The sequence below is a fragment of the Mandrillus leucophaeus genome, unplaced genomic scaffold, assembly GCF_000951045.1.
Source record: "Mandrillus leucophaeus isolate KB7577 unplaced genomic scaffold, Mleu.le_1.0 Scaffold282, whole genome shotgun sequence".
Lineage (NCBI taxonomy): Eukaryota > Metazoa > Chordata > Mammalia > Primates > Cercopithecidae > Mandrillus > Mandrillus leucophaeus.
Genome location: NW_012102943.1, coordinates 2,197,454 through 2,216,032, shown reverse-complemented (window position 1 = coordinate 2,216,032; position 18,579 = coordinate 2,197,454). Strand labels below are relative to the sequence as shown.

The window sequence follows — 18,579 nt, the reverse complement described above, 5'->3', positions numbered from 1 at the left end:
CAGGAGTTTGAGACCAGGCTGATCAATATGGTGAAACCCCATCTCTACTAAAAATAAAAAAATTAGCCAGGCATGGTGGTAGGCACCTGTAATCCCAGCAACTCAGGAGACTGAGGCAGGAGAATCGCTTGAACCCAGGAAGCTGAGTTGCAGTGAGTCGAGATTGCGCCACTGCACTTCAGCCTGGGCAACAAGAGCAAAACTTTGTCTCCAAAAAATAAAATAAAATAATAATAATAATAAAATATATGTAAACATCTGTGCTATTAAATATTCTTTTATCAAGTGATTTTTTTATGGCCTCACAGACTTCCATAGGGAGGCTGTACTGTAATTTATTTAACATATTTTCAACTGTTGGTTATTTTGACTGTTCATTTTTTAAATGAACATTTGTGTAGTTAAATCTTTGCCCACTTGCTTGATTTTTTTTTTTTTATCTTCTTAATCAAAAACTTGACCAGAAAGACAGAAAAAGGTAATCCTTTCAGATCTTGTCCTGGCTATCCAGAAATCTGAATTTAAATAAGGAAATAATAGGAAAGTCAATATTTTGACGCAAAGATCATGTTTCGTTTTGAATGACCATCTCCCACAGCTCTTAGCCCACGTATCTGAAAGAACAGATCCGAATGGTGGGGCTTGTGGTTGCTGTGAAATGTCAAATAACAGATCGCGTTCTGTATCTAAATATTTATAACAAGAGTGATTTGTACTCCCTCACCCTGAGTGTAAGAGTCACATTACTTTTCTTTCTCCAAATCAAATTTTATTTTAATTTTTTATTTTAATTTTATCTTTTTTCAGTCAGGGTTCGACCAGACCAAATCAAATTTTATATGCTCTAAGCCCCTACCCCACAGTGCTGGCAGGATATTCAATCTCAATAATTATTGTGACCGATGTCCCTCTCCAGGGTCATGTGTAGGTTTATTGGCCTTACTCCAGCCTCATAAAAGCCATCTTACCTTTAGTCTGCTTTGCCACCACAAATACACCCCTCATCTAAGCTGGCGTGGCCCCGGAAAGGCCAGCAGTTTTGCTCTTAGCCAGGCATTGGGGGTCCTTGCTATGGCTGGGACCTCCCACTTCCAGGCTCCAGCCTCCCGGGGCACTAACAGCCACCTTCATAGGAGGCTGTCCCCACTCTCCAGGGCAGAGAGTGTCCTGGGTTCTTTTCACTCAAGGCTCCTGCAAAGCCCAGACCCTGTCTGCATTTTGGGGAAGGCTCTCAAAAATCTTTCTTCTCGACTATCTGGCCCTCCATTCTCTCTCCCTCTGAAGCAATTCAGCCTAATTTCCCTCCAAAGTCAACAGCAGGAATAGATAGTTGCTTTCTTGAACCTGGGCGTGGTTGCTTTCTGCCCTGCCACAGTGGCTCTGACAGATAAATGGTCATGAAGGGCCAAGCCCCCTCTAGGGATTGGGTGAGAGAGGGCAGAGGAAAACTGTCAACATTCAGAGCACTGTTTGTAATATTAAAAGACTAAAAACAACACGTCTGTCAATGCTTAGATAATTGATGATACCTGCAAACAATGGAATACCATGCGGCTGCTGTGGCCAATATTTCCCGTCCCACATCCCTTTCTTATCATGCAACTCGGACACTTTGCCCATTGAGACTTGAGGTCTATTCCCCTCCCCTTAAAATCAGGCAGGCTTTTATGACTTTTAACCAACAGACTGCAATGGAGGTGAAGCTTTGTGGCTTTTGTTTTGGTTGCCGTTTGGCAAGGTCTCCTTCTGTTGCCCAAGTTGGAATGCAATGGCATGTTTATAGCTCACTGCAGCCCCGAACTCTTGGGCTCAAGGGATTCTCCCACTTCAGCCTCCCGAGTAGCTGGGACCACAGATGCACACAACCACCCCTGGCTAATTTTTTAAAATTTTTTGTAGCGACCAGGTCTTGCTATGTTGTCCACACTGGTCTCAAGCTATCCTCTTGCCTCAGCCTCCCAAAGCGCTAGGATTACAAGCGTGCCACTGCACTCTCTCTCTCTGTGACTTTTGAGGCTAGATCCTAAAAGGTTATGCAGCATCCTTGTTACTGCTGGGACACTGGCTCTTGAAGCCTTCACCTAGCATTTAATCACAAACCGCCCTGAAACTGTGTGAGAAAGCCTAAACTAGCCCCTGCAGAGAGACATAAGGAGAAGCCCTGCAACTGGATGAAGGAGGAAAGAGCTGTCCAGATGGCAGTCAGCTGCTCTAGCCCTGATTCTGTCCCAACTCTAGCCACTATCTACAGTCACACTGCATCTCTCTGAGAGATCCCAAGCCAGAACCACCCTGCAAGTCTTTGCCAAATTCCTGACCCACAGAAACTGAGAAAAAAATAAAAAGATTATTGTTGCTTTAAGCTTCTACCTTTTGGAGTAATTTATTCAGCAATAGACAGAAAGCAGTTCTGTATGCACTGATATAAAGTAATCTTCAACACATAATTTTTAAAAAGGAACAGAATGGTATGAATTCTATGCACCTCTTGTTTAAAAAATATATAGAGAGAGTCTTATATATGCATATAATTGTGGTTTGCCAACCCCAGGTGTGCTTAGAATCTCTAGTGGGGCTGGGAGCAGTGGCTCACACCTGTAATCCCAATACTTTGGGAGGACAAGGTGAGAGGATCGCTTGAGATCAGGAGTTCAAGGGCAATCTGGGCAACACAGCAAGACTCCATCTCTATAAAAAATACAAAAATTAGCCAGGTGTGGTGGCACGTGCTTGTAGTCCCAGTTACTTGGGAAGCTGAGGTGAAAAGGTCACCTGAGCCTGGGGCAGTTGAGGCTGCAGTGAGCCATGATTGTACCACTGTACTCCAGCGTGGGCAACAGAGTGAGACCCTGTTTCAAAAAAAAAGGAAAAAGAAAAAAAGAATATCCTGGGGAGCTTTTTTAATTTTTTATTTCTAAAATTTATTTTTATTTTAGATTCAGGGTGTACATGTGCTTGTTTGTTACATGGGTATATACATACTGGAGGGAACTGGGTTTCTAGCATACCCAATACTCAAATACCCAAATGGTGAACATTGTATCCAACAGGCAATTTTTCTGTTTCTTTCTCTTTTTTTTGAGACAGAGTTTCGCTCTTTAGCCCAGACTGGCATGAAGTGGCACGATCTGGGCTCACTGTAACCTCCGCCCCTTGGGTTCAAGTGATTTTCCTGCCTCAGCCTCCTGAGTAGCTGGGATTACAGGTGGCTGTCCCCATGCCTGGCTAATTTTTGTGTTTTTAGTAGAGTTGAGGTCTCACCATGTTGGCCAGGCTGGTCTCAAACTCTTGACATCAGGTGATCCACCCACCTTGGCCTCCCAAAGTGCTGGGATTACAGGCACGAGCCACTGCACCCGGCCCTGACAGGTAATTTTTCAACCCTCGTGCTCCTCTTTTGGAGTCTCCAGTGTCTGTAATTTCCATCTTTATGACCATGTGTACCCATTGTTTAGTTCCCACTTATAAGTGAGAACATGTGTGTTTTCTGTTTCCGAGTTATTTTGCTTAGGATAATTGCCTTCGGCTCCACCCATATTGCTGCAAAGGACATGATTTTGTTCTTTTTCATGGCTGCATGGCAGGCTTTTAAAAGCTATCAATGTCTGAGTCCACTCAGCACTAATAAAATTAGATCTGGTGGTGGGACCTAAACATTACCATTTTTTTAAAAGTTCCCCAAGAGACTCTTTTTTTTTTTTTTTGAGACGGAGTTTCGCTCTTGTTGCCCAGGCTGAAGTACAATGGTACAGTCTCTGCTCACTGCAACCTCCACCTCCTGGGTTCAAGCGATTCTCCTGCCTCAGCCTCCCGAGTGGCTGAGATTACAGGCACCCACCGCCATGCCTGGCTAATTTTTTGTATTTTTAGTAGAGACAGGGTTTCACCATGTTGGCCAGGTTGGTCACGAACTCCTGACCTTGTACAGAACTGAGAACTGCTGGTATAGAATAAACCTGGAAAGCAACACAGGAAAACGGGTGCTGTATTTGCCTCTAGAAAGATACACCGGGGTAAAATTTGGCTATGAGGAAGATTTACTTTTTACTGTAAACCCTTGACCTTTTTAATTTGTTTACTTTGTGTTACCTCTTTCCAAGAACAATCGGAGCTAACATTTTACAAAACGTTTTGCAAAAAAGTAAAATGGCCCAGGCATGGTGGCTCATGCCTGTAATCCCAATACTTTGGGAGGCCAAGGCAGGAGGATAACTTGAGGCCAGGAGTTTGAGATCAGGCTGGGCAACATAGGGAGACCCCCATTTCTACAAAAATTAAAAAATTAGCTGGGTGTGGTGGCGTTTGGCTGTGGTTCTAACTACTCAGGAGGCTAAGGTGGGAGGATCACTTGAGCCCAGGAGTTCGAGGTTACAGAGATCTATAATTGCGCCACTGCACTCCAGCCTGGGTGACAGAGCAAGACCCTGTCTCAAAAGAAAAAAAAAAAGACACTTATAGCAGTGAAAATGAAGCCTGAATAGCACACTAGGAATAGCTCATTGAATAGTGGGAGTCCAGTGGGAGTTCAAGGTCCAGTGGGGCCTCAGAGGAAGTGACTTGTCCCACCTGGGAAGAGTAGGTGGTCAGGGGGTAGCTGAGGAGGTAAATCCTGAAGTGGCCCCAACCTGAAATGACCTCTTTGCTGGCCCACCATGACCCCAGTGCATACATCATTAGTTACACTTTGGAAAAGCTATTTGGGAAGGGTAATGGCTATAAAATGTGGCCCTCCGGCTGCCAGTCACCTCTATGAACCCTGAGACCAACAGGAGGGAAAAAATGCCCAGGCTAGGGGTAAAGAGATCCAAGTGCTGCTGACGTGATGTCATCAAGGAGAAGCTAATTATTGGCCAGCTTTCCAGTAGCAGGGTTTTGGTTATTGTTCCCACCACCCACCCCTCCACCCCCTGCCTTTGATTCCCGCTGTGGAGCGCTGGAACATCAGTGAAGGGAAGGTAGCATGGCAGACCAAAGTCTGGCTCCATGGAGCCCCTTGGGATGTGTGTGTGGAGGGCAGGGAGGGACCACAACAGTAAACAGCAGCCAGGGATGCTGAACTACGAGGCAGAGAGGCACCAATGGCCAACCTAAAGTTTCTTTACTAGCAGCTTCTCCAGGCCCCAGGCTATAGCTACATGTTCTCGGGTGCTGGCATGTCACAGCTCCCAGGTCAAAAATCCACCTCCAACACATCTCAAAATCCACCGCTTGTTAGCTGAATAAACTTGGTAAGTAATAATATTCTGAGCCCCAGTTTCTTCATCTGTAATGCAGATGAATATGTATGAAATAAAATCAAAGAATGATAGGCAGTATTAAATTTGACAAGTCTAGTGTTTTTTGTTTGTTTGTTTGTTTTTGAGATGGGATCTCACTCTGTCACCCAGGTTGGAGTGCAGTGGCACGATCTTGGCTCACTGCAACCTCTGCCTACAGGGCTCAAGCTCCCACCCCAGCCTCCTGAGTAGCTGGGACTACAAGCACATGCTACCACGCCTGGCTACTTTTTTCTATTTTTTGGTAGAGATTGGGTTTCCCCGTGTTCAGGCTGGTCTCTAACTCCTGAGCTCAAGTGGCTTACAGGCATGTGCCACCATGCCCGGCCAAATTTGGCCAATCTTTATTGGTGTCTGTTATATGCAAGATCCTGGCTTCCTAAAATAGACAAGAAAACAAATACATAAATGAATAAATAAATAAATAAATTTTACCTGCAAGGATGGGAGTGGATTCTTGCATTTGCATAGCACAGGGAGTGTAGTGGTTGAGAGTGGGCTTTGCAGTCAGATGTGACTGTGTTAAAATCATGCTACCGTCACTTATTAACTATGGGACGTTGGGCAGCTCACCTAACATCTCTGAGTCTCATTTCTTCACCAAAAACAGAAGAATCATACTATAGTACTTCCTCTAAAGCTGTTGTGAGGATTAACTTATATAATGAATGTGAAGAGTTCTGCGCAGGCACATGATAAACATCCAGAAACTGTTATTCTGCTTGTTGTGCAATCTATAGGGCTTAAACAAAGGACTTTACACTGATTGCCTTACCTGACCCTCTCCAGGACTCTGGGTGCTAGGGCGGTAACTACCCTTTGAAAGGTGAAAACATGGATGTCCATTGAGGTGAAATGATTTGTCCTCAGCCACAAGGGGCAGCATCAGGAGTAGAACCTAGGTGTTCGTGTTCTGATTCCCGAGACAGCTGATGACTTTTTGGAAACTCTGAATCTGATGGGTAACAGAAACCTGGGGATCATCTCTAGATAAGAAATGACTGTGAAGACGTTCACCGGAAAGGGAAGGAAAGGAAGTTTATCATGCTTCCTTCACAGGCCCTCCTTCACCCTCATCTGGTGGGCCCGTGCAAGCTACAAACAAGGTGAGGAATAAACAAATTAACACATACTCAACAGTGGCCAGTTCGGGGCTGATCATTAAATCAAGACGACCTGAAAGGATGTGACTGACCGTCTAGTTTACACAGGGTGGTCAGGGACGGCCTCGCTGTGGAAAGGGCTGGTGTTTTGGGTGAGACCTGAGAGACCAGAAGAAATCAGGTAGCCAGAACCAATGTTTAGGTCCCTAAAGAGAACAAGCGTGGCGAGCAAAGGGGGCCAGTATGGGTGGAAATCAGCGAGGGAGGTGGGCACAGATGAGTGCCCGAAGCACACAGTAACTTGAGGGCATAGGGAGGGTTTGATTTTACCTACAAATGCCATGAAACCCACTAAGGATTTTAGCAAAAACTACAATTACATTTTAATTTACATTTTAATTTTTATAGAGACAAAGTTCCGCTATACTGCCCAGGTTGGTCTACCCCTGGGTTCAAGCGATCCTCCCTACTCGGCCCCCCAAAGTGCTGGGATTACAAGCGTGAGCCACTGCGCCTGGCCTTTTAATTTACATTTTAGTCTTCTGGTTACTGGAGTCTTTGATGGGAAATGAGTTATAGTGGGACAAGAGCCTCTAACATTCTAGGAGACCTTTCCCCGTTCGGGGACTCAATTTCCCCTTCTACAAAGGCGGGTGGGAGGGAACAGGGTCCCAAGAAGTACTGGATAAAGACGTGGCCGATCGCAAACGCTGAGCCCTTCAAAACTATGGGCAGAGTGCTTCCGCACCTCGTCTGCTATTTCACCCTGGCCACAAGCTAGCCGCCGAGGCCGGTCATTTGCTCTCTCAGCGGAGGAGTCAACGCCACAAAGGCAAGGGCGGAACCTCCCTAAGAATCCGTGCAAGTGTGGGCTCTTCTGTCCAGGGCAGCAAATCGCGAGGAGGAGAGTAGTCAGAGGGCGGCACCCTCCCCGGTCTGGGCCGAGTTATTGGCTGGTGGTAGCGTCGCTCGTTCGGCATAACTACGTGACGGCCTCGGCCGCGGGCGTTTGCACTGGCTCCGCATCCGGCACCTCTTCGCCGGTGCGTCCCCGCCGCGCCCGTAGGTCCCGCCAGCCGGGCCCCGCCTCCTCAGGAGTCCGAGCGATGGGCGGGGAAAGGGACGGGCAGGTCTAGCTCTGACGGCGCCGCGGTGTCCACCTCAGTCCTGCAACGGTGGAAGACGCGTGCCGCGGCGCCTGGTTGCGTGGGGCGGCCCGGCCCCGAGAGGTGAGAATAGGGAAGCGGACTAGGGAAGAGGGAGGGAGCGGTGGTGGCCGCCACGCGGTCAGCGGGCCCCTGCCAGAGTCATTCTGCCTGGGTCCCCGCGCGGTAGAATCCTAGATCAGGGGTCGCCGCCGTGGAGCGGGACGTGCGTCTGGTTATTTCCCGGGTGGTCCGGGGCCGGGCGAGTGGCGCTGCACCCCTGTGATCCGGGCCCGCCCCTCTGGCTGGCGGCTGCCCACCCACCCTCCATCCCGCATATCTCGCCGGGTGCCACGCACTCCGCTGCTTTTCCAGTCGTCGTTGATCGTCTCGAACCTAGATATCTGGAATCGGGATCCAGGAGATAGGAGCCACCACCACCTCGGACAGATGGGGAAACAGGCCGGGACAGGCGAGACGGCTTGGTTATCTTGGTTATTGAAAATCACACACCCACCGGGCGTGGTGGCTCACGCCTGTAATCCCAGCACGTTGGGAGGCCGAGGCGGGCGGATCACCTGAGGTCGGGAGTTCGAGACCAGCCTGGCCAACGTGGAGCAACCCCCATCTCTACTAAAAATACAAAATTAACCGGACGTGGTGGTGCATGCCTGTAATCCCAGCTACTCAGGAAGCTGAGGCAGGAGAATCGCTTGAACCTGAGGGGCGGAGGTTGCGTTGTGCCATTGCACTACAGCCTAGGCAACAAGAGCGAAACTCCGTCTCAAGAAAAAAAAAAAAATCACACACCCGATTAAGTGCAAAATCAGGACTTGTTCTTTCTGATTCATACACTAAGTTGGAATTATTTCACTGGATGGATGGAAACACTGAGAAGACAGAGAGGGCCCAGAGCCTTGCCTAAAATTACACAGCAAGTCTTTTGCAGAGCTAGGACTTGTACCCAGCTCTCCAAACTCATAGACTATCAGGCTGGGCTCCTTCCCTGCAAAGATTGGGGACCACAGTGAGTTAGAAACGTTCAGAACTTAAATTGCCTTCCGGCACCCATTCTAGTTAACCTGTTTTTTCTTCTTATCCCCAACAGTTCTTTATGTGAAGTCTACAACTAATATGATATGCAATACTAAATTAAGCAGAACTTTTTGTTTTTGAAAATTGAATCAATAAGAAATGGAGGGCCAAAGCTGTTGGAAAGGAATGAACCCTTTAAAAACAAACAGGAATCTCAAGGCAGGAGATAGCAAGGGACAGAGACTAATAGCTATTGTTTATTGAGTAAATGCTATGTGCCAGGCACTGTGGTAGGTAGTTGTGTTAGCCTTACAAACCAGCAAGTTAGGTAATGTTACCCCATTTTACAGGTCAGAAATTGATGCTGAGTAAAGTGAAGTTTTACCCAGTGCCATATAACTGCTGAACAGTATAGCTGGGATCTGAACAGAGATCTGTTTGACTTCCAGAATATATCCAGTGATTGTCCAAGTGTGGTCCTAAGCTCACTGGTTCAGCATCATCTAGGGTGCGGAGCCCTGGATCTCATCCTGGATTTGCAGGGGTGGTCCTAAGAAGCTAACAGCTCTCTGTATTTGAAAATTATTGTACTGTAATGTGCTGCCTCCTAGGGGAAGATCTAGAGATGAACATACTATGGGCTAGAGGTAATTTTTGAGGGGAAAAAAACATTAATTACACTTTTTATATATTTCTGATTTGACTTTTGTTTTGGAGACCAGGTCTCACTTTGTCATCCAGGCTAGAAGTGCAGGGCGCGATCTAGGCTCACTGCAGCATTGACTTTGTGGGTTCAAGCAATCCTTCCACCTCAGCCTCCCGAGTAGCTGGGACCACAGGTGCACGCTACCATACCTGGCTAGTTTTTGTAGTTTTTGTACAGATGGTGTTTCACCACATTGCCCAGTCAGGTTTCAAATTCCTAAGCTCAAGCAATCCTCCTGTCTTGGCCTCCTGAAGTGCTGGGATTATAGGCATGAGCCACTGTGCCCTGCCCACACTTTTATTTTTTTATTTTTTCCCCATGATTGACAGAAGGATAATCACGCTTTTAGAGAACATAAACCCCCAGGCAGATGCTTGACAAGCTGTAATTTCTTGACGTAAGTTTGGTTTTGGCATGTGGGGGCAGAAGAGTGGGGTTGGAGAGTTAAGTGAGAATGGGGGAAAGTAACTCCTTTTTCCTTATCATGTAGCTGTTAAATTCTAATTCACTCAACAGATACTTGCTAAGCATTTATAAGGTGCAAGACATGTTCAAGACACTGAGAATACAGCTTTGAACAAAACAGAGCAAGTCACTGCCCTCATGAGAAAGACAATTAACAATGTGTAGTATGTAATGGTGAGAAGAGCTATGGAGAAAAATAAAGCAAAGGGCATAGGAGTGCAAGGCAGGGCTGCGCCCAGGAGGAAGACATGGAAATGGCAGTAATGGCAGTGGTGCATTTATTTATTTATTTATTTATTTATTTATTTATTTATTTATTTATTGAGACAGAGTTTCACTCTTGTTGCCCAGGCTGGAGTGCGGTGGCGCGATCTTGGCTCACTGCAACCTCTGCCTCCTGGGTTCAAGTGATTCTGCTGTGTCAGCCTCCCCAGTAGCTGGGATTACAGGCACACAACACCATGCCTGGCTCATTTTTTGTATTTCTTTTTTGTTGTTGTTGAGACAGAGTCTCGCTGTGTCTCCGGGTTGGAGTTCAGTGGCGCAATCTTGGCTCACTGGAACCTCTGCCTCCTGGGTTCAAGCGATTCTCCTGCCTCAGCCTCCCAAGTAGCTGGGACCACGGGCATGTGCCACCATGTGCAGCTAATTTTTCTATTTTTAGTAGAGATGAGGTTTCACCATGTTGGCCAGGATGATCTCAATCTCTTCACCTTGTGGTCCGCCCACCTCCACCTCTCAAAGTACTGGGATTACAAGCATGAGTCACCGCGCCTGGCCTAATTTTTTGTGTTTTTTAATAGAGACGGGGTTCCACCATGTTGGCCAGGCTGGTCTCTAACTCCTGGCCTCAGATGATCCACCTGCCTTGGCCCCCCAAAGTGCTGGGATTACAGGCATGAGCCCCTGCACCCGGCCTGCTATTTTATATCTTTGTTTTAACTTTTTTTTTTCTGGTACAGATGAGGCCTTGCTATGTTGCCCAGGCTGGCCTCAAACTCCTGGCCTCAAAGTGATCTTCCTGCCTTGGCCTCCCAAAGCACTGGGATTACAGACATGAACCACTGTGCCTGGCCTCTATTTGATATATTGTATCTAGGAAGGGACTAATTTATAAGGTGTCATTTGAGGCTGGGCAACCTGAGCAAAGTCCCTGAGGGCAAAGGCTGCTTAATATTTTCATGGACTGGTGATTGGAACATTAGGGCTGCATGGGAGGAAGCAAGACAGTGGCGGTTTCAGGCTCATTCATAGAAGCTTATACCAATGTTTTTAGACCATATTTGGTAGGAGATAGGGAGCCAGTGCAGGTTTTTGGGGAGCATATCGAAATGGTTGATGTCGTCTTGCTAATGAATGCGTCTTTTGAAGAAGAGGCATAGTGCTTTAAAAATGTAGGTTCAGGCTGGGCACCATGGCTCACGCCTGTAATGCTAGCAATTTGGGAGGCCATGGCAGGCAGATCACTTGAGCTCAGGAGTTCAAGTCAGCCTGGACAACATGGTGAAAACGTGTCTCTACAAAAAATACAAAAAAATAGCTGGGCAAGGTGGCATGCACTTGTGGTCCCAGCTACTCAGGAGGCTGAGGTGGGAGGATTGCTTGAACCTGGGAGATGGAGGTTGCAGTGAGCCAAGATCATGCCACTGCACTCCAGCCTGGGTGACAGAGTGAGACCCCATCTCAAAAAAATAAAAAATAAATGCAGGTTCAATATTAGAGGAAACTGAGTGACCATTATACAGGAACTGTGTACTATTTTTGCAACTTTTCTGTAAGTCTACAGTTATTTCAAAATAAAACCGTTTTAAAAAATAAAAAAAATGTGATAAAGTGTTTAAGGCTGAACTATGCCTGCAACTTTCAAATAGTTCAGAAACAACAACAAAACCCATGTAAGTATGGAGAGAGAGTGTGTTAACATCTTATGAATTATAAAATTGCTAAATAGGTTAATTGTTAGTGTGTGTTTCATGTATCATTCTTTCAATTTTTCTGAAGATTTAAAAACAGCTTCAAAATAAGCAATCAAGTAACAGTATAGGTTCAAGTCATGATTCCCCTGCTTACAAGCTGCGTGTGGCCAGGCGCGATGACTCATGCCTGTAGTCCCAGCACTTTGGGAGGCCAAGGTGGGCGGATCACTTGGGGTCAGAGTTCAAGACCAGCCTGGCCAACATGGTGGAATCCCCGCCTCTACTAAAAAATACAAAAAATTAGCCAGGTGTGGTGGCACGTGCCTGTATTCCCAGCTACTCGGGAGGCTGAGTCAGGAGAATCGCTTGAACCTGGGAGGTGGAGGTTGCAGTGAGCTGAGATCGTACCATGGCACTCCAGGCTGGGGAACAGAGTGGACTCCATCTCAAACAAAAAAAAAGAAAAGAAAAGTCGTGTGAAGTACTGGAAAATTATTTCCAAACTACATATTCTAGTCTAGTTTGTTTATTTTTATTGAAATATATATATGTGTATATATGTATATTTTTCTTACACTGTAGTTCTTACCAGCCTAGTTTGAGATTTTTCCATATAAGAGAGGAGACTTTGGTTGTTGACTTGTTCACATTAATGTCAGGTCAATGTTAAGACTTCAGGTTTTCCAGAAACTTGAGATCTTTAAGTTGTTATTAGGTTGACTCTAGTTTTCCTGTAATTATCTGATGTATATACACTTATAGAGACTGGCATAGGCAATCCATTAGAGGAAAAAGGTTAGGAGTCAGGATACTTGGGTTCTGGATCCATCTCTGCCTTGAAGTAGCAAACGATTTCACTAATCCGAACCTTTATTTTATTTTATTTTATTTTTTGAGGCAGAGTCATGTCTGTCGCCTAGGCTAGAGTCCAGTGGTGCAATCTCACCTCACTGCACCTCACCCTCTGTCTCCTGGGTTCAAGTGATTCTCGTGCCTCAGCCTCCCAAGTAGGAGGGATTATAGGCATGTGCTACCATGCCTGGCTAATTTTTGGATGTTTAGTAAAGATGGAGTTTCACCATGTGGGCCAGGCTGGTCTTGGACTCCTGAACTCAAGTGATCCGCCTGCCTTGGCCTCCCTAAGTGCTGAGATTATAGTTGTAAACCACTGGTACCCAGCTGAACCCTTATTTCTTACCAAAAAATCATGGCAGTTGGATTTCTTGATCTCTGTCTAGCTCTAAAGACCTGTAATTCAGGAAAACTGCCACTTAATGATTTGATCATTTAGTTTGAACTATCTCATGGTTGGGACAGAGGGTTATGACTGCCTGGAGTGGGCTCCTGACAACAGGTTAGTTTTTCTATTGACTCTCACTGCCTGTGGTTTTAGATTGTGTTATGTGTTAAAAGCAGTTACTTAAACACACATAAACAAACACGCATACCACACCATATTCACAACAGGTTGTGAAGTTCAGTTTTAAATGGCCTAGGTTTCTTAGGAAAATCCCAGTACAGGTTGAGTATCCCTTATCTGAAATGCTTGGTACTGGCAGTATTTCCGATTTCTGATTTTTTTTTTTTTTTTGATATTTGCTTTATACTTACTAGTTGAGCATCTCTAATCTGGAAATCCAAATTGCTCCAGTGAGCATTTCTTTTGAGCATCATGTTGGTGCTCAAAAGTTTCGGATTTTGGTGCATTTCGGATTTTGGATTTTTGGATAAACTCAACCTGTATGTGATTAATATGTCATCAAATATATCCAATGAAGCTGTCATATTTTAAGACTAAATATAACTGTTTTTAGAAAAATATTACAAAAAGAAAGAAAACATTGCTTAGGTACTTCCTCCCAAAGTTAGTTGTATGTGTTTGGGGACGTAAGAAATACATTTCCCAAGGCTGCGTATCCAGAGTATTGGAATATTCAGTGATGATTTCTTAGGAATTAAAATAGAAACTGCAATTGAAAACGAAAGGACATAGTTGGGTACAGTGGTATGTGTCCGTAATACCAGCTAACCTGGAAGCTGAAGTGGGGAATCACTTGAGGCCAGGAGTTCAAGGTAGCAGTGAACTATGATCACGCCTATCAATGGCCACTGCACTGCAGTCTTAGCAACAGAGTGAGACTGTGTCTCTTAAAGAAAAGAAAAAGAAAATTATGTAACAGGTTATATTCAAGCTACTGTTTTCTCCTTCAGATAAAAATTCTTATTTTTTAAAAAGCTATTTTTATAGCTTTATTGTAGTGTAACTGACATACAATAAACTGTACATATTTAAAAAGTACTCTCTCTGTATATATAAAATACTGTCACCACAATCGAGATAGTGAACATATCCATCAATCCCCAGAATCTCCTCATGCCCCTTTGTAATCTCTCCCTCCTACCCTTCCTTACTTCCTATCCCAAAATAACCACTGATTTACTTTCTGTCACTAGAAATTAGTATAGACTTTTTAAATTTATTTCTTTTGGTGGAGGTGTCAGGAAATGAACTTGAGGACTGATTAGTTTGCATTTTGTAAAGTTTTTGTCCCTGAAATCTCCATCTAATATTAATACAGTGTACGATGCAGTGGCATGAAGTACGTGCATAATGGTGTGTAACCATTACTACTATTTATTTCCAAAACTTGAAATTGAAACTCTATAACCAGTAACTCACCACTTCCCCCAGTACCCAGTAAACTCTTATTTTCTGTCTTTATGAATATGCCTATTCTCTCTCTCTCTGTCTCTGTGTATTTGTATTGTTGTTGTTCTGTCACCTGGACTAGAGTGCAGTGTAATGATCATAGCTCACTTCAACCTTGACCTCCTTAACTCAAGCAATCCTCCTTCCCCAGCCTTCCAAAGTGCTGGGATTATAAGCATGAGCCACCCTGCCTGGCCCATTTTGCCTTTTCTAGATATTTTGTATAGGTAGAATCATTCAATACTTGTCCTTTTGTGTCTTTTTTTTTTTTTTTTTTTAAGATCCAGGTCTTTTTTCTTTTCTTTTCTTTTCTTTTTTTTTAGTTTGCATCATGTCTGTCTTTTGCTTAACATAATGGTGTTAAGGTTCATACGTGTTGTAGATGAAGAGTATCAGAACTTAATTCCTTTTTAATAGTCAAATAATATTCCATTTGATGGTTATACCATGCTTTATCTGTTCATCTGTTGATGGACACTTGGATTGTTTTCACCTTTTGACTATTGTAAATAGTGTTGTTATGAACATTAGTATATAAATATCTGTTTGAGTTGCAGTTTTTAGTCCTTTGAGTATAAGCGGAATTGCTAGGTCATATAGCAGTGCTGTGTTTAACTTTTTGAGGAACCACCAAACTGTGTTTCACAGTGTTAACACCATTTTACATTTCTACCAGCAATGTATCAACTGTCTTTTTTTTTTTTTTTTTTTTTTTTTTTTTTTTTTGAGACAGAATCTTGCTCTGTCACCCAGGCTGGAGTGCAGTGGCGCGATCTCTGCTTACTGCAAGCTCCGCCTTCCGGGTTCACGCCATTCTCCTGCCTTAGCCTCCAGAGCAGCTGGGACTACAGGCGCCCACCACCACGCCCGGCTAATTTTTTTTTTTTTTTTTGTATTTTTAGTAGAGACGGGGTTTCATCATGTTAGCCAGGATGGTGCCTTGGCCTCCCAAAGTGCTGGGATTACAGGTGTGAGCCATCGTGCCTGGCCTCAATTGTCCTTTTTTGAGACGGACTCTCGCTCTGTTGCCCAGGCTGGAGTGCAGTGGCACAATCTTGGCTCACTGCAACCTCCACCTCCTGGGTTCAAGCAATTCTTTGTGCCTCAGCTTCCTGAGTAGCTGGGATTACAGGTGCGCATGTGCGCACCACCACACCCAGCTAATTTTTGCATTTTTGGTAGAGACAGGGTTTTGCCATGTTGCCCAGGCTGGTCTCGAACGCCTGACCTCAAGCAATTCACCCACCTTGGCCTCCCGAAGTGCTGGGATTACAGGTGTGAGCCACTGCGCCCAGCCTCAATTGTCTTTTAAAGAAACAAAAATCAAAATTTTGTCCAACAAAAATCAAAACTAATTCTTCTTGGAGAATTTTTCGTTAAAATAACTTTTTAAAATAAAAACCAATCTTTCCATCAAAAATGATTTATTAGATACTTCCCGTATGTGCCTAATTCTATGCTAGGTATTACGATAGTACACAAAAAGTGGAGAACATCTTGAATAATTTTAATCTAGTTAGGAAGATAAAGCACATATTCAACAAACATTTATTGAACGTATAAATGGAATTCAGATGAGAATGAGATACTGTATACCTTTCCCTCCACCCTATTTATTTTTCCAATTTTGGCTTCTCTCCTGTACTTGAGAACCACATTTCTAATTGCCTGCTGGACATACCATCTGGACATATTACAGAAATCTCAAATCTAAAAAACCCAAAGTCAGATTTTTTGCTGCTTCCTATCTTTCCATTTTCTTCTCCATCTTCCTATATATCATCCTTCCTTTTGTGTGGTCCCTCAGAATTCATCTTAGATTTGTCTGTGTATGTCGTTTAAGCACCACTTCTTATCTAATTGTACCACTGAAATGGCAAACCTCCTGCCCTATCCTGTCTTGGAGGTTAGGCCTTTGGTAACTGCAGCTTAAAAGATGAACTCGTGACTTCTTGGGATTACGTAAAAACTAATCTTTGACTCCAGCCTTATCTCCTACAACTTCGCCCCTGGAACCTGGTGTGACTTTTTCCTGGGTCTTGAACTATACTGTGATCTTTGACTTGACTGAGTTATCTTTTCCCTTTTTATTAACGTTGCAGCTGCCTACTTCACACTGGCCTGCAGCCTATTCTCTACTCTCAGAATACTCTAAACCTTTCTGTTATGGTACCTAGACTACTGTTTCAACTCTGTCTGAATCCAGTGATTGTGGGTAGAAATTGGGTTCTTATTCATTTTAGCAAGGATTTACTGAACCTCTACTATATATGCTAAGCATTGTTCTTGATAATGGAAACATAATAAGTACGAGAAAGACTGTAATAGTTTTGCTTGTAAATAATATAAATTCAGAAGTCTGAAGTGCTATGAAGAAAATAAAGCCAGGTAAGGATATAGAGGATGCTGGGAAGGAGGTATTATTTTATCTGGTTGGGATGGTCAAGGAGGGTTTCTGTGAGGAGCTGACATATAAACTGAGGCCAGGCATGGTGGCTCACACCTGTCATCCCAGCACTTTGGGAGGCAGAAGTGGAAGAACTGATTGAGACCAGGAGTTCGAGACCAGCCTGGGAAACATAGAAAGACCGTGTCTCTACAAAGACATAAAATAAATTAGCCAGGTATCATGGTGTGTCCCTGTAGTCCTAGCTACTTGGGAGGCTGAGGTGGGAGGATTGCTTGGGCCTAGGAGTTCGAGGCTGTAGTGAGCTATGACCATGCCACCACGCTCTAGCCTGAGTGACAGAGTGAGATCCTGTCACTAAAAAAGAAAAATAAAAGCTGAGACCTGAAGGATGAGAACATACCTGTATAGATCTGGGAAATGATTATTCTAGGCAAAGACAACTTGAGCAAGTACAGTGACCCTAATAATGGAATCAACTTGGCATGTTCCAGCAGCTGCAAAAAAGCCAGTAGGAAATAAGGGCAAAAAGGGAGGCAGTGTTCAGATCTTGTAGGCTCTTAGAATATTCCGGGTGAGAGAGAATGGTAGGACAGTAGTGAGATGTGATTGGATTACAAATAGTTTGGGCAGTGGGGAGAGGATAGATATATTATTCAAGGCACAGCAGACAGGACTTACTGATGGATTATATATGGGAGTATGGCATAGGGGAAATAAAGATTGACACCTAGGTTTGGGGTCTAGGTTCTGATGCATTGTGTCTAGCACAGTGGTTAGCGTATAGTAGGAGCTTAAAATATGTTATAATTTAATGAAGACCAGTACCCAACCTCTAGGAGCTCACATAGAAAAGTTAGCCAATCCAGCCGAAGAAGGCTTGTTGACACTTGAGAACATTCATGCAGGAAGTATGGGTTGCAGACCCATTTAACACAGATGGATCTGAGTTTTCCTCTGATGAGTAGTCATCTTATCTTTTCCTCCCATGGATCCTTTTCCTCCAAAGGATCAGTCCTCTCACAGTATTAATTTCTTAGTCTAGGGCAAGGGCCTGGAAAGTAACCTGTGCCATCCTGGTTGTAGGCATCAGTGAATGAAATGGAGAGGAATACAGAAGGCTTTGCTCCTCCTTGGCCTCCCTGGGCCTTCATAGTGCTGTGATCTTCCCTGGACTTGTCTGACAACAGTGAGTTAGAGGATCAGATGGTACTATATACATGGAGAGTCTGTCTTAGTTATACCTGTTTATAGTTTAGTTTTCTTTTTCTTTTTTTTTTCTGAGACAGGGTCTCATTCTGTCACCCAGGCTGGAGTGTAGTGGCGTGATCTTAGCTCACTTCAGCCTCCACCTCCTAGGTTCAAGCGATTCTCCTGCTTCAGCCTCCTGAGTAGCTGGGATTACAGGCATGCGCCACCATGCCTGGCTGACTTTTCTATTTTCAGTAGAGACGGGTTTTCATCATGTTGCTCAGGCCAATCTCGAACTCCTGGCCTCAAGCAATCTACCTATCTCAGCCTCCCGAAGTGCTGGGATTACAGGTGTGAGCCACTGTGCCTGGCCTAGTTTTGTTTGTCTAAAACCACTTTCAACTATTTTTTATCCGTAAACGACAAAAGGTAAAATACTAATTGCTTTAGTGCAAAGAGAATGAAATAATATAACATCAGACCAGAAGATATATAATTACTTGCCAAATGAGTGATAGAGTAAGTGACTTTCGGCTGGGCGCGGTGGCTCAAGCCTGTAATCCCAGCACTTTGGGAGGCCAAGATGGGCGGATCACGAGGTCAGGAGATCAAGACCATCCTGGCT

General features: G+C 44.4%; 1 protein-coding gene across 1 annotated transcript in view; it reads left to right on the top strand.

Moving 5' to 3' along the window:
* The first annotated feature begins 7,360 nt into the window (after positions 1 to 7,360).
* The window catches only part of SLC26A2 (solute carrier family 26 (anion exchanger), member 2), a 32,477-nt gene continuing 21,258 nt past the window's right edge, over positions 7,361 to 18,579 (top strand). The window contains exon 1 of the mRNA XM_011985374.1: positions 7,361 to 7,608. The gene's annotated coding sequence lies outside the window, so the exon portion shown is untranslated. The remainder of the gene's footprint in view (positions 7,609 to 18,579) is intronic.